This window comes from Carlito syrichta, unplaced genomic scaffold (assembly GCF_000164805.1).
Source record: "Carlito syrichta isolate Samal-C Ts95f unplaced genomic scaffold, Tarsius_syrichta-2.0.1 Scaffold64587, whole genome shotgun sequence".
Lineage (NCBI taxonomy): Eukaryota > Metazoa > Chordata > Mammalia > Primates > Tarsiidae > Carlito > Carlito syrichta.
In genome coordinates this window covers 347,903-359,806 of record NW_007008683.1, presented here as the reverse complement: position 1 = coordinate 359,806, position 11,904 = coordinate 347,903, and positions in this window count along the sequence as shown.

The window sequence follows — 11,904 nt, the reverse complement described above, 5'->3', positions numbered from 1 at the left end:
TATAGTTCTTGACCTGGAAAATATTTTTAAAGCTCATGTGTTGTTATGATTAAATTAACTCTTAGCTAAATATATCAGTAGACCATGATCTTTTCCTTCAAGCTACTACCAGCTTTTAAGAAATTAATGTTTGTATTATCCTACTGTGTTGTTTCTTTTAATCTTAAACTCAGGCTGTCTTAGTCTGGTGACCCGGAGAGTATTTTGACAGAAAGCTTTAAAAAGTTGACTTTTTACATAAACGGATCCTTGGGTCAGTATTATACTACATTGAATATTTGCCTTTAAAAATATGTATAATGGCAGCAATAATTAGTTAATTGCATTAACTTTTAGTTAACAGTCTTGTGTGAAACTGTCCAATAATTGTCCTCAAGAAATTCATTAGTTCCATTCAGAGAAACTGAGATATTTTTCAGAATGCCTCCGGAATTCAGAAGTAGCCATAATATTACTCTCCTTTTCAAATGAAGGAGATTGGGTCCAGAGAACAATATTGAGATATGTTGCCTTCCTTGGCATGAATTTGGAATTTTGTTTTTTCTTTTTGAAGAAAAAAGGAAAAGTAATATTTATAGAAAGAGGTTGAGGAAGAAATCTCAGGATATTTCTGATAACAGGATGGACAATATATTTGATGTAGCGTTTTTCTCACCAAGCTGTGTGTAGAGTTTGAAAAAATGACAATATGCAAGTTACTAGTTACCATGAAAATAAATACACACTAAATTCTCTGAAATACATCAGCCACTGCTCCTCTCTGAGAGTGGCACCCTGTGAGAGTGGAGATGAAGTTGAGTACGTATGCACATTTTTTTTCAGTCAGTCACTTAGCGTCCTTTGCTGGACTCCATTCTGCTGGAGCTTGCACAGATGAAGAGCTGTGCTTCCTCCATTAGAGGCACCTGCACCTGGCTGTGGACCTGCCTGTTGGCAGCACAGGTTAAAGTAAGTGTAGCATTGCTGCTTTAGTTCCTTTGCTCATGGATAGTATGATCCCAGCCATAGCCAGCAAGAACCTTCCTGCTGTCATGTGGGCAGGGATTTGTTTCTTTACTTTGGTGCTCTTGAAGCCCAGAAGATTGCCTGGATTTTGATAAATATTTGTTGAATGGTTCATTTATTGAATGTCAAAGCAATGAAAAAGTTTTGTTAATATGATACAGCATCCATATAAGGAAAGGAAAATCCAGTGCAGAAGGCAAGGCATTCACACTGTCTGAACTCCAGTGTGTGGGCCCCTCACTCAGCCAGTGTCTGCTTCTGCTGAAAGGGCGAGCTCAAGTTCTGAGGTTAAAAAAAAAGATTCGGTGATGTTTAAATGGAAACTCCTTGTTAGTACGTATTTTTGCCTGTTTAGTGATCGAGCTGAAAAAGTGTGTTTTCATCATAGGAATTTAGGGATTAGTCAAAATACATCAAAAAATATATGTTTAAAATTAAGCAGGGAATGGTCTTTCTTGGAGAGCGGTTATGCCACGTTGGTTAATTAGTGAGCTCTGCATTGTGTCTTGTGGTTACAGCAGGAGCATGACATGACTTCTGACCCAGAGAAGTTCAAAATCTAGAGTACTAGAGAGAAGCAATTGTCATGTTATATCATATGTTTGATTATATAGACATCTGCCCAGTATGAAGAGTCCAAGAGCAGCAGTTCACTCTGTACATTCCTAAGGGAGTAGGGTGACTTGAGCTGACCTTTGCAGGATGGGTCGATTTATAGGAGAGTATAGGATGGGATGAAGGGGGAAGAAAATGTTTTCTAGGAGGAGGTATTAACATTTGTGAAGGCACAGAAGTGAGAGAGATGTGGTTGTCTCCTGTGTGGACACAGGCCAGGAAAACCTCACTTCACTTGCCATGTTCAAGTAGGGAAGAGTTAAACATACAAGGGTCGTGATTTTTAGGACCTTTAATAAACCTCAGTGAGCCTATTTATTGACTTGTTTTGGTAAAATTAAAAGTTTCAACTCCCACCATGGTTATCATTCCACAATCTAGCCAAGCATGTGCACTACCCCCTGGGATCATTTAAAAATTCTAGGGCAACCCCTTGGGGTCCCCTCTGTGGGAGCTTTCCTGTTCTCTTAATAAATCCTGCTTTCTAAAAAAAAAAAAAAAATTCTAACACATTAGCCACAGAAATTGCATTTCAAGAAGTCTGGGGAGGAGTCTTAGGAGTGTGATTCCTTAAATTTCCCCCAAGTTTTGTGCTTCCTTGGCCACATATAGGGTTCAGGTCTTTGCAGGAGAATTTTGGTACTTGAGCTGAAATGCTCAGTAGTGAGACTCTCTAGGGGGTCTTGGTGGCAGGTGCTCCACAGCCCAGGGAAATTGTACATGGGGTCCTTTGTGGCTCCTGTTCATATACAGATGAAAGCAAGTTAACATGAATAGCAAGGTGCCCTTGAGAGGAAGCAGAGGTGGTAAAACAGGACATCTGAGGAGGCTGCAGAACATAAACTTATCCCACCACGTCCTCTGGTCATTTTAAAGAATTGCGTAACAAACTTCTTGGACCCAGAATCCCTTCACATTAAAAAATTATCGTGAACCCAAAGAACTTTTGTATATCTATGAATATTTACTATATTAGAAATTAAAACAAATATTAACAATATTTAGTGACTTATTTTATTGTATTGTATTTTTTATTTTTTTTGAGTTGGAGTCTCACTGTGTCACCCAGACTGGAGTGCAATAGCCGCTCTTGGCGACCGCAGCCTCGACCTGCTGGGCTCCAGTGATCCTTCCGCCTCAGCCGTCCAAGTAGCTGGAACTATAGGCGCGTGCTAACACACCCGACTGATTTTTGATTTATTGTAGAGATGAGGTCTCGCCAAGTTGACCAGGCGGGTCTCGAACCCACGGGCTCAGGCAATCCACTCACCTCAGCCTCCCAAGGCACGGGATTACAGGCTGAGCCCGGCAAGTAACTTATTTTAAAATAAACTCATATCTAACAAAAGTAATATGCTTTTATTAAAAATAGGTATATTTTTCAAAGCAATAAAAGTTAATGAGAAGAATGACACCCTTTTAAAAAAGTCTTTAATATCTGGCTTAATAGAAGACATTCAGTTTGTTGCTGGCTTAATAGAAGACATTCAATTCGTTGCAATACACAGGTTATGCAGCCTTTGGGGAAAATGAGAGTGAGGAAAAGCAAATAATATCTTAGTATAATTTTGAAAATGGTTTTGACCTTACAGATAAACCAGTAGAGTCTTGGGGTCCTTGGGTCACACTTTGAGATCCTCCATTTCCCAGCACACACACACATAAGTTTGCTAGGTACTTGATCACTGCCTAGGGTCTGCAAAATATAGAATCTGAGAAGGTCACTGCAGCGTTTCGTTCTAGGACAATCTATTGGAAGAGGCTTTAAATGAACACAAAGCAGCTAAGCATTTGTTGAATGAATAAATGTTAAATATTTATGCACCATATATCCCAATATACTATATAATCAGCCTAGACTTCTTTGCAGCCAACCATTTCGAATCTGTAATTATTTCCAAACAAGTTAATATTTGGAGACTAATTTTTTCAATTAAGGATAAGCTCAGGGGGCTGGGGGTGGATGGGGAAAAGGGAAATGTTGGTTAAAGGGACCAAAATTTGTTAGACAGGAAGAATAAGTTCTGATGATCTGTAGTGCAGCATGGTGACTATAGTTAATGTGTATTTCAAAATTGCTGAATGGATTTTAAATGTTCTCACAACAAAGAAAGGATAAGGATGTGAGGTGATGGATATATTAATTAGCCTGATTTGACCACTCCACAATGTATGCATGTGTCAAGACATTACGCTGTACCCTATAAATACATATAATTATTATTCATCAACTAAAAAAATAAATGGATAGTGGTTACAGTCGTGGACTCTGGATCCAGAAAGCTTAGTCTGAATATCAGCCACAATACTTAAGAGAGATTATGGGCAAATCCCTGAACCCCTCTGTGCCTCTATTTCCTCATCTGTAGAATGAGAATAGTAGCAGTAAAGATTTACAATCCCTTATATTTGCTTCCCAAACGAACATGATCTTCAAATACCTTTGAACATGGAAGAATGATTTAAAACTCACCAAACAGCAGAATTTGACATGAACTCATTTGGTGGCAAAGGCTGACCTGCACGGCTGTGAGCCTGTTTTTGCTCATTCCACCTGATTTGGCTGCTCATGTGCTTTGCTACAGAAATGTGATGTATTTGGTTATGGAGTACTGTCCTACATTTTGCCTGGTCTGTACGTTATGAATGTTTCATAGTAGACCCTGTGTGTTCTGAATTCCAAAACATATCTCTGTCCCAGGGACTTCAGGTAAAGAGATTGCGGACAGTTACTACCGTTGACTACCGTATCAGGGTTAAACGTGCTAATATACACATAGACTATCTAGAACAGTGCCTGGCATTAGTACGACATGAGATTTTATTAAGTACATAGGGTAATTTTCCCAAATCAGCATAAAACCAATTGAACGGAAGAAAGATCAACTTATTTTACTAGCATTTCTACGTGAATGAAAGACTGATTTTTATTTTTCTTTTTTTCTCTTGATTTGGGCAATGGGAAAGCAATGGTAAGCTACTGTTTTCCTAATTTGTATTGGGGAAAACAGCAACACTGATGGAGGAACTGGTTCATTAGTTTTGGGTCTCTTTCTCATTATTTGGAAAGTTGCAAGAATTGAAGACACATTCGAGTGACTAAAGTTAGTCATTCTATTTATTTTTCTGAGTACCTGTTGTGTGCCTGGCACTGCTGGATACCAGAGATGCATCAGTAGCTATGCCCAAGTTGGAGAGCAACAATTGAGCCAGGTGTCACGCCAAACACTCTTTTTAAAAGAATCAGCTGAGTAGTACCATTTAATTGGGATTACCAGGTAAAATCCAGGACTCCCAGTTAAATTTGAGTTTCAAGTAAACAATGAATAACACTTCAGTATAAGTATGTCCCAAATACTGAATGGGGGGACATGCATATACTAAATATTTGTCATGTACAATATTTGGGACATATTTGGAACTTTAAAAAAAGTCTTCATTGTTATCTGAGATATACTTTAAACTGGGAACTCTGTATTTTTATCTGCTAGATATGCTACTTATAATCCCAGGCTATTCTTCATCATCTTGACAAGCTCTGAGAAGGGAGATGTGTGTTGCACTCTAATTGGGTAATTGAAGAGTTTTTTGAAAAAATTATGTACGGCCATTGCCTTGCTCAACTCTGGTGTGGCCATGCACTCTTTGAGCTATGGCTGTCTCCATGCTTCCTGGCTTTGGCCCCTCCCCAACCTTGTGAAGGTGAATCTTCTCTCTCCCTTCTCTTTCTCTCTGTAATTTACTTTTAAATAAACTATATTTTTTAAACTAAAAGAAAAAAATCAACTATTTGCAAAGACATGCCAGGGTGAGGGGAAGCTATTGAGTGATGGTGGCACTCACAGGGCTGGTGGCAGTGACTGTCCCTAAGCCCAGTGGGACCAGAAGAGGGCCACCAGACAGGAGCTGTGACCGTCCCAGAGTGGATGTGCTCAGCCAGCAGACACCCTCATGGAGAAATCAGCAAAAACAAAACCTTGCTCTTTCCCAGCCTCACTCTGCCCCTGCCTTCTAGGCTCCTGGGAGTGCCCCCTCTCCACCTAGAAGTCAGAAGGCATAGGGCCCGGCCTGGCTGATGCCCCCGACATAGGCAGCCTGGTGCCCACATGCAGGGCATGCACATTGGACACAGCCAGCACAGTGCTGATGCAGGAACAGGCTGAAATTGGAAGGTTAAGACCAAAAAGTACACCAGCACTGTCAGTGATTCTAATCCAAAGTAATTTTGCATCTACCAGATACTGATTCCTTTTTCCCTTTGGAATAAACATCACAATTTCTTGTATCAACTTAATGGATAGAACCAGGGCACGTGGCCCCATGTTGTGACTCTGTCCTGATGCTTCCCATAGACCCTGCATTGCCCAGCCCTGGGAATGAGTGCTTTCTTAAAGCTGGAATCTGCAGGACCTTACCCGCCTCACCCTACCCCCACTCTGGCCACAATGTGCGGGTGGGATTAGCTGACATCTGTCCTCCATCCCCTCCAGGGCATAGTCCCAAAGGAACCCTGGACCTAGGGCCCTGCTCAGCCTCACTGAATTGTTTCTTCCATTCATGCAAGACACTCCCTGCAGTGCTTGAACAGATCTTCCAACCAGAGAGCTTTCATGTTGCTAGTGAAAGTGGCTTGCAAGCTCATGATACTCATTAGCTGACTGGAAAAGAGGGAAATGACAAGGATATCTGAACTTCTGGGTTCACATCTGGAGTGTGGAGTCCATCAGGGCTCTTCAAGTAAATGCCAGCAAGTCCCCTGGAGAGTGTTCCTGAATGGTTGGGGCACTTTACATGTTTAACCAATGTAAAACAGGGCGTAGGTGCAAATTCACTTACACACACACCGGCCATGGTCTTTTTACCACGAAGTGTTGAGAAGTCCTGGGATTGAGTCTCTGTTCTTGGCTGCGATTGGCACTGTGGGCTGATCTCCATCCTTTTTCCTGTCACAATTGCAGTTCCCCAGGCAAGGCTTGCAGCAGACCCAGCAGCAGCAGCAGACGGCCGCCTTGGTACGGCAGCTTCAGAAGCAGCTTTCCAGTAAGTACCCCGTCTGTCACAGAGCAGACGGTACCAGGAAAGTTGAAAACAAGCAGTCACCACACACATGGTGGCTACCCAAACAGCTCTGTCTTCCTCAGTGCAATTGTTGCCGTATTCAGGCTAGTCCAGGGTATTTTTATTCTGTCTTGGTTTGGTTTTCACTTGAATGCTTCCTTTCCTGGGAAAAACCCCAACATTTTTCTTAGATTCAGTAAAGATGTTTTCCTCTTGCTTCCATCAGAACCTGGAAATGTTTCTAGTTTCATTCCTCATTGCACGAATGCAAAAATGACACAATCCAGACAAAGGTGGCCAAGTTGGTGTCAGAATTTAGGTCTCCTGACTTCCAGGCCAATATTCTTGGGGAGGGAGGGGTTTGCAGAACCACGGGTGTCCTTTTTATAAAGCTGGAGGGTCAGGAAGAACTCAGCTGATGCCTTAATTGTACAGATGAATGAGGGTAGGTGGGCTCCCAAAGGTCTTCTGATGTAGAGACCTGCTCTAGACTGTGACAGTTCTTACCACCGTACCACCCTACCCTTCTGATAGTGACTCAGAAATCAAGACCTGCAAAATCACCAACAGCTAGACTGGGCTGGGTTTTCTCCTCAGTAAACTTGCCTGTGGTGCTGGTGGGATTTTTATTTATTTGTTTATTTTTAACTATGCTGCCTTTCTAGAGCATAGACCAACAACATATGTCATCATACCTCTTCTCTATCAGTGCCAGTCAGTGTGCTCTCCTGAATTGAATCGCTCCTGGGCTGGAGGCTCAGGATAGGAAATCCTTTGAGCCCCCTGAGATACAAAGAACGTTGGCCTGGAAGTCAGGAGACCTAAATTCTGGTGCCAAGTTGGCCACCTTTATTTGGATCCTGTCATCTTTGTGAGACTAGCAATTTCCTCTGCATCTCAGAGGTTACGCCTCTGAGATACGGTGTGAAGATATTTGGCTGAGTAGTGGTGTAGCACTAGCAGCCTGCAGATACAGTGAGGAAATAGGTGTTTAATGACTGAGGGCCAGCTTGATTTTAGTCTTATTTTTCTGTCTGGCTGTTGTGCATGTTGATTTCCTGGCAGAGGGACTGTTCCTCCTACCCCTTGGAGTCCCTATTACCGCATACCCAGGATCTTTTCTCCCCTCTTATGGCCTCATGTAATTTCAGCGAAATCAAGTAAATCAGTCTTCATTTCTAGCTATTGTTTAATAGGTGTGGTCTATTAAACAAATTTGTAACTAAAATTTCACTGCATTTCCCTAATTCCAGAGTTCATATTCTTGCAGAGAATATCATCTTAAGGCAGAGATATTTTCCCCCCAGTGTTTAGCAACAGTCAGCTAGGATTTTCACATAGTAGCACCTCTTTGGTGGCGGCGATCCACTATTATTTCCTAGAGTGTCTACCAGAGCTGAAGTAATACAGATTCTCGTCAGAGCCAGTATTTCTGTAGACCTTTCTTGGATGCAGACACTGGGACTTCACGTGTAATTAATTCACTTTATTCGTCAGCCACCATGTGAAATGAGGTATCATTACCGTTTCCATCTTACAGATGAGGAAACAACTGAAGAACAGGGACGTTGACTGATTTTCCCAAGGTTATTCGGCTAACAGGAAGGGACAGAGCTGGGACTGGAACTCAGGGTCTCTCCTTCCATGGCCCACCTCTTACCCATGGCATATACTCTGCTGCCTGGTAAGCAGGCAGGCCCCCTCCTTTGTGGAAGAGTGGAAGTTAAGCTGAGCTGCTCACTGGACCACTCCAGAGGGCTCTTGACAGCCTGGCCCCTGTGATGGGGTCTCTGGATTCGAATCATACAGAGTATAATGCAAGCAGTTCCCAAGCCTGCGTCATTTTTTGGCATTGACCAACTATTCATTTTTTCTGTGTGTGCACATGTGATTTGCAGGCATGTATGCATAGGCACATGCTTGAGTCAACACACAGATACCCTTACCACTCTCATACCTGTGCACACTCTTGCACAATTCTGCTGTACATATCTCATGGCCATTCGCAGAAAACTGCCCTACCCTAGTCTAGCTTTCTCTTACCTATCATAGCATCAGTGTTCAAGCAGAATCATTGACTTGCCCTTATTTTGAGAACTTCTGATCTTTTTTTTTTTTGAGACTTTTCAGCAGTTCTTCTGAATGCTAGCATTGAGTCATTTAGTTTAGAGGGAGATGCTTCGAGTGGGCGGGTTACCTTAATCCTGAGGCTGGTGTGGGGTCTGAGGGTCAGTTGGCCTCTCTGTGGGGTAAATTCAGGGATGGTATTTCGACTTTACTGAGAAGGTCTTTCAGGACAAGGATAGCACACTCTGGTCAGTCAGCCTGTGTCCCCTGGACCTGAGGTTGGTACTGAGAGCAGAGACAGCAGGGTAGCAGCTGTGGCATAACTTTGCACCTGTAATTTTCTTTGAATTTATTTATCTTATTAGGTAACCAACCCCAGCAAGGCGTGACTCCCTATGGGCACCCTTCACACTTCTGAATCTGGAAGAGGAGAAGACATGAAGTTTTATGTTTGCACTGAAAAAATAGAAAATCGAATTTAATGCATTAGTCATCCTTAATCATGTCCTTTTGTTCTTTCATTTCTTTGACATGTTGCTGTATTTTATGCTACATCTCACACAAAGGTGTTTAAACAAAAAGCAAAGGAGAAATTGTGGTTTGGTTCTGTCGTATTCCACTTTAAAGTAGGTTTAAAAATGTGGATCATACAGGCCTACTCCAGGAAGAATGTGGTAGCAGACCTTTTGAATTTGGTGCTTTTTTTTTGAATCTCACATTTGCAGAAAGAATGAATTATGGTGGATTTAAAATATTTATGTATTTCATTCATTAATGATGAAGTGTTTTTTTTCTTCTTCTTCTTTTTCAAAACTGCTGGACCAAACTACTGATTTGAAAGTCATGTCAGATCTTGACAGGACAGTGACCCATTTATTCCATGCTCACCTATGATGGTGAAATGGACATTTATTTGCATCACTCTAATTTGAAATGTTTGTAATTTCATAAGCACTTTATGAACTTTGTTCTTATTTATGTAGGATTTTCCTCTGCTTTTGTTGTGGTCAAAAGGTGCTGAAACAGATTGTTGCTCAGTACTTAAACTTCGGAAACCAAGAACTAAACCAAGGTTTCTGTGAGAGCCACTCTAAGATGTGTGGAATCCTGTTAGAAGTAGCTGTACCCCAGATTTGTTTTCAGTGGCAAGATCATATACCAGAGTCTTTGCGAAAGTAACAACAATGTAAATTCTAAAGGCCTGAAAGAACCACAGTGGAATCGTTCCAAGTATTTATTGCCAGTTGTGGTCCTCCTGAACCTTATGCCAACTTGAGGGGGGACAAAACAAACCCCACAGCTGGCCTGAGACTCCACAGTGCTCTAACTTGACATGGCTTCCAGAGAATCTGGCTCCAAAGTCCAGAAGGCTCTGGTTTTCATAAAAGGTGTATCTGCTGTTTATTTTGTATGGTAAGTATTTGCTATTTTGAATTTAATTATTAATGTTGGTGTCAGTCTTGGTTGTGTATTGCATATACTGTATTTATAAATTGGTGCAAAAAGCACAAGTAAAGTAAATTATACATCAAATTTATTATAAAGAAATAGTAACTATTTTAACTTTGTTCAAGTATGTGGTAATTTGCTCCTATTAGAGTTTTAAAAAATACAGTAAATTATTATCAGTTTGTGTAACTTAAGAGTATTCCATATAATATTTTTTTAGATTTAGATGCATAAAATTTTGAATGTGAAAATTGCAGGGCATTTTAAAACGTATGTGGGGGATATTTTCCCATGTTCTTTGTTATTTCATTTCCTTTTGCCATATGATTTTACACGTAACGTAGTCAAGCATACTGTGAATAGATTTGTCTATACTGAGCAAACCATGTAGATCTACTTTTTTTAAATGTAGCTAGTACAACTTGAGTAGACAGTTTCTTTTGCAAATCATTATATATAAATAATTTATATCTTCCTAGGTGAGTTACTCATTGCAAAGTTTGACTCATGCAAATGACCTCAAATTCATGTCAGCTTACTTTGCTGTGGCAACATCCACGTGAACTGCTTTGTACACTGTGAAAATATTTTACTCCAGCCTGCTCATTTTGTGTTTACTCTGGGCTGGAAGAGACTTTGCCAAAACATTAAAGACCTTTTTTTTCCCCACTAAATTTACATAGTCTATCTGCTTTCAAGAAGACCTATCTGTACAGTTCTGCTGGTTTTGTATATCAGGGTTTTTTCCTCTCAAGAATCATACTTGGAGTTCATGAAGTTGTTTTTCTTGAAAATAATACACCCATATAATGACTGCATTGGCGAAACAACCGAAACATGAATGTTGTGCCTAGTGAGTGAGTCAGGTCCCTTCCTTGTTTTATTTCTTTTGAGAATTATTGGTGTTTAAAATGCCAGTTTTCATTTTGAACCATCTGTTTTTGTAACTCAAAGTTGGAAACAGCGGTAACACTGTTTCAAGGATGAGTGTTATAACTGCATAGCATTTGTATGCACTTTATATTTTGCAGAAGTTAAGCTAACTTATTAATCATTTTGCACATGAAAACTGTGGGGTAGACCTTTGTGTTCTTTTTTTTTTAGATGAGGAAGCTAAGTCATGGTAAGGCCCTGTAATTTCAAGAGCCTGTGGAAAGTTGAGGAAAAACTCAGAGCTGTTTTTGCGCTGTGCATTATAAACAAAGCAACTGGAATTACTTTAGTCCTATTTCACCCTTAATCCTGTATCTTGAGAGGTTTTTGTTCTTTTTCTTTTCTAGCAAATGCATTAATTTGCATTAAAATCACAATAGAAAGCCCTGTGACAGAATCTGGTAATTTGCTTGGTGAGAGAAAGAGGAAATTACCTTAGAATAAGATGGAGACCCCAGCTCCCCTAAAAGACAAGACTTGAAATCTCATGGAGCTGGGTGTTCCTAACACAGTTCTTGGATTTAAGAAGCCTGTAGACATACTTGTTTACGCTGTAGGCTCTTTCCTAATAGGGTTGCATTTGTTGTTTTATATACCCTTCTTGGCCCAGAAGTAGAGGGAGATCACTTTACAATGAGTACCTTTGACCTCTTGCAGCCTCGAGGTACTAACATCAGAGATTAGTAGCAGTTAGGTCACTTCTTAAGTGGGGCTAGCTGAAAACTGGTATGATGAAAACACAATACAGAGAGATCTCACATCTGTCTCAACTGATTG